The 4,568-nt window shown below is 39.0% G+C and overlaps 1 pseudogene; it reads right to left on the reverse strand.

The window, feature by feature from the left end:
- Window positions 1-700: 700 nt before the first annotated feature.
- Window positions 701-1,987, reverse strand: LOC105495108 (heterogeneous nuclear ribonucleoprotein A1-like; annotated as a pseudogene).
- Window positions 1,988-4,568: the final 2,581 nt, after the last annotated feature.

A 4,568-nucleotide genomic window follows, 5' to 3' on the forward strand; every position in this document is an offset into this window, starting at 1 on the left:
AGCTGGGACTTCAGGTGTGCACCACCATGCCTGGCTAATTTTTTTGTATTTTTAGTAGTGACAGGGTTTCGCTATGTTGGCCAGACTGCTCTCAAACTCCCGACCTCAGGTGATCCACCTGCCACGGCCTCCCAAACTGTTGGGATTACAGGAGTAAGCCACGTCACCTGGCCCTATATGTCTATGTTTAAGCCAATACTACATTTCCTTGATTACTCTATCATCTTGAAATCAAGTAGTGTAGGTCCTCCAACTTGGTTTTTCTTTTTCAAAGTTGTTTTGACTATTCTGAGTCCTTTGCATTTTACTTAAATTTTAGAATCAGCTCATCCATTTCTTTTTTAAAAGCCTGCTTGGATTTCGGTTGGGATTATGTTGAATCTATAGGTTAATTTGGAGAGAACTGAGATTAATAATTTTGATTCATGAACATGGTATATCTCTCTATCTATTTAGATTTTCTTTAATTTCTCTCAGCAGTGTATTGTGATTTCAAGCTACAGGTCTTGCATATCTTTTTTTTTAAGATGCATTTATTCAGCATCATTATCAGACCATTACATTTAGCAATCAACAGCAAGGGTGCAAAAAAAAATCTGCATTAAAACCCTTTGTTGGAATGCTTTACACCTTCCACAGAACAGGAACTAAAATAACCTGTTAACACAATTAGTGACAAATACAGTCCTCAAGTTTTTCACCCATACACATAAGTATGGTCTAAACCATGTCTTCTTTGTAGCAGCTAGGCCCTGCTAGGCTGAGTTCACAAATCTGTTGTAACCCGTAGCTTCTCTGTCCCTTCTCTGGCTCTCCTCTCCTGCTAAGCTTTCTTTCCTGTCAGTAATTAAAATCTTCTGCCACTGGCATAGCTACTGTTGCTACTGGAACTGTCATAGCCACCTTGGTTTTGTGGTTAGGCAAAGTATTGGCCTCCACCACCGTAGGGGCCAGAGCTTCTGCCTCCAAAGTTTTCTCCCTTCTTGGGTCCAAAATCCGAGGAATGATTGTTGTAATTGCCAAAATCACTATAGCTTCCACCACTTCCAAAATTGCTTCCATCATTACCAAATCCATTATAGCCATCCCCACTGCCACCATAACCACCACCACCCTGGCTGCCACCAAAGCCACCATGACCACTAAAGTTTCCTCCACGACCAAAGTTGTCATTCACACCAAAACCACCTTCACAACCACCACCAAAGTTTCCAGAACCTCTTCAACCTCTTTGGCTGGAGGACGCACTAGCCATCTCTTGCTTTGACAAGGCTTTCTTAACTTCACAGTTGTGGCCATTCACAATATGGTATTTCTGAACGACAGTCTTATCCACGCCGTCATGGTTGTCAAAAGTTATAAAGGCAAAGCTCCTTTTCTTGCCAATGCCTCGGTCAATCATGATTTCAATCACTTCTATTTTTCCAAACTGTTCAAAATAATCTATTAGGTGATGTTCTTCAGTGTCTTCTTTAATGTCACCAACAAACATCTTTTTCACAGTTAAGTGGGCACATGGTCTTTGAGAATCTTCTCTTGAGACAGCTCTCTTTGTTTCCACAACTCTTCCATCCACCTTGTGTGGCCTTGCATTTGTGGCTGCACCCACCTCCTCCACAGTGGCATATGTGACAAACCCAAAGCCACTGGCGCACTTGGTGTTTGGATCTCTCATGACCACATGGTCCATGAGCATTCCCCATTGCTCAAAGTGGCTCCTCAGGCTCTCATCAGTTGTTTCAAAGCTCAACCCTCCAGTGAGGAGTTTCTGCAGCTGTTTGGGCTCTTTAGGAGACTCTGACTTAGACATGATGGCAGGGGGAAGAGAGAATTTAATGATCCAGGTCTTGCGTATCTTCTGGCAAATTTGTCACTAAGTATTTCCCATATTAATACTATCATAAATGTACTTTTAACATTTCAATTTCAAGCAGAAGGTTATCAGCATGTAGAAATACAATTGATTTTTGTATGTTGAGTATGTGTCTTGAAACTTACTAAACTCACATACTTTTAGCAGTACTTTGTACATTCTTTAGAATTTTCTTTATAGATGACCATGTTGTCTGCAAACACAGTTTTACCTCTTCATTTCCACTCTGTATGCCTTTATTTTTATTCATTTATTTATTTTTAGATTTCTCCCAATTTAGAAATTTATTTATTGTGTAGAGATTAACTCCCTTCTTTATTCTGGATAGCATCTTCTTTATTCTGGATTTCATTATCACAGTTCCATAGTATGATTACACACTCTAGCATGACGTTGAACAGAAGTGGGAAAAGCAGGACATCCTTGCATTGTTTCTGATCTAAGGGAGAAGGGCACTCACTCTTTCATAATTAAGCATAACATTAGAGAGAGATTTTTTTGTAGATGCACTTTATCAGGTTTCAGAGGTTCCCTTCCTTCTATTCCTAGTTTGCTGCAAGTTTTTGTCATGAATAGATATTGGATTTCACCAAATGCTTTCCTGTATTTATTGAGATGATCATGTGGTTTCTCCTTTTTAGTAAATTAACATGGTAAATTACACTGAATAATTTTCAAATACTAAACTAATCTTTCACTCTTGGGATTATGCATTGTATAATGATGTATCTTACTTTTTATATATTAGTGGTGTTGATTTGTTAAAATTTTTTGCATCTATTTAATTATGGATATTGTTCTGCAGATTTTTTTCTTTGTAATAATTTTATCTGGTTGTGGTATTGGGGTGATGCTAACCTCGTAGAATGAGTTGGAAAGTGTTACCTTCTTTTCAGTTTCCCAAATGAGTTTGTGAATTGTTATTATTTATTCCTTAAATGTTTGATAAAATTCACCAGCAAAGTCATCATTATGTGAAGTAAGCTTCGTGGGAAACTTTTGTTTGTTTGTTTGTTTGTTTGTTTGTTTGTTTTTTGAGACGGAGTCTCGCTTTTTCACCAGGCTGGAGTGCAGTGTCATGATCTTGGCTTACTGCAACCTCCGCCTCCCGGGTTCAAGCGATTCTCCTGCTTCAGCCTCCCAAGTAGCTGGGATTACAGGCACGAGCCTCCACGCCCAGCTAATTTTTGTATTTTTAGTAGAGACTATGAAATCTAAAAATAAATTTCACTATGTTGGCCAGTATGGTCTCAATCTCCTGACCTCACGATCTGCCCTCCTCGGCCTCTCAAAGTGCTGGGATTACAGGCATGAGCCACCACGCCCAGCTTCATTTATACTACATGTTCAATTTATTTAATAGATATAGAGCTATATAAGTTACCTATTCTTAGGCCGGGCGCGGTGGCTCAAGCCTGTAATCCCAGCACTTTGGGAGGCTGAGACGGGCGGATCACGAGGTCAGGAGATCGAGACCATCCTGGCTAACACGGTGAAACCCCGTCTCTACTAAAAAATACAAAAAACTAGCCGGGCGAAGTGGCAGGCGCCTGTAGTCCCAGCTACTTGGGAGGCTGAGGCGGGAGAATGGCGTGAACCCGGGAGGCGGAGCTTGCAGTGAGCTGAGATCCGGCCACTGCACTCCAGCCTGGGCGACAGAGCATGACTCCGTCTCAAAAAAAAAAAAAAAAAAAGTTACCTATTCTTTAATGAGCTTTGGTGCTTTGTATCTTTCTCTACTTCATCAAAAATTTCAAATTTATTGGCATAAAGTTACTCACAGTATTTCCTTATTACCTAGTTAATGTCCATCAATCTGTAGAAATCTATCATTTCTGAGATTGATAATTTATGTCTTCTTTCTTTTTCCTAATCAGCCAGTTGCTCAATTTCATTAGTCTTCTCAAAGTACCCAATTTTTGTTTCATTGATTTTTCCTATTGCCTTTTTGTCTTATGTTTATTAATTTCTACATTTATCTTTATTATATCCTCTATTCTGCCACTTTCTGGTTTTGTAAAGATGGAAGCTTAGGTAATTTATAAGAGACCTTTCCTTTTTTCTAATTTAAGTGTTTAATGCTATGTAATTTCCTCAAACACTGCCTTAGCTGAATTAACTTTTTTCTTCTTCTTCTTCTTCTTTTTTTTTTTTTTTTTTTTTTTTTTTTTTTTTTTTTTTTTTTTACCATATTGGCTCTGTTTCCAGGCTGGAGTGCGGTGGTGCAGTCTTGTCTCACTGCAACCTCCACCTCCCAGGCTCAAGTGATCCACCTCAGCCTCCTGAGTAGTTGGGACTTCAGATGTATGCTACTAGGCCCAGGTAATTTTTGCATTTTTTGTAGATATGGGGTCTTGCCATGTTGCCCAGGCTGGTCTCTAACTCCTGAGCTCAAGTAGTCTGCCTACCTCAGCCTTCCAAAATGCTGGGATTACAGGTGTGAGCCACTGCATCTGGCCAACATTGTATTTTCACTCAGGTTGAAATAATTTCTTATCTCTCTTATGACTTCTTGACCCATGCATTATTTCTAACTGTATTATTTTATTTTAAGAATAAATTTAACCAATGAGGTGAAAGAGCTGTACACTGAAAACTCTAAAAACATTGATGAAAGAAATTGAAGAAAACACAAATAAATTGAAAGATATCCCATGTTCATGAACTAGAAGAATTAATATTATTAAAGTGTCCA

The sequence above is a fragment of the Macaca nemestrina genome, chromosome 1 (genome assembly GCF_043159975.1).
Source record: "Macaca nemestrina isolate mMacNem1 chromosome 1, mMacNem.hap1, whole genome shotgun sequence".
Lineage (NCBI taxonomy): Eukaryota > Metazoa > Chordata > Mammalia > Primates > Cercopithecidae > Macaca > Macaca nemestrina.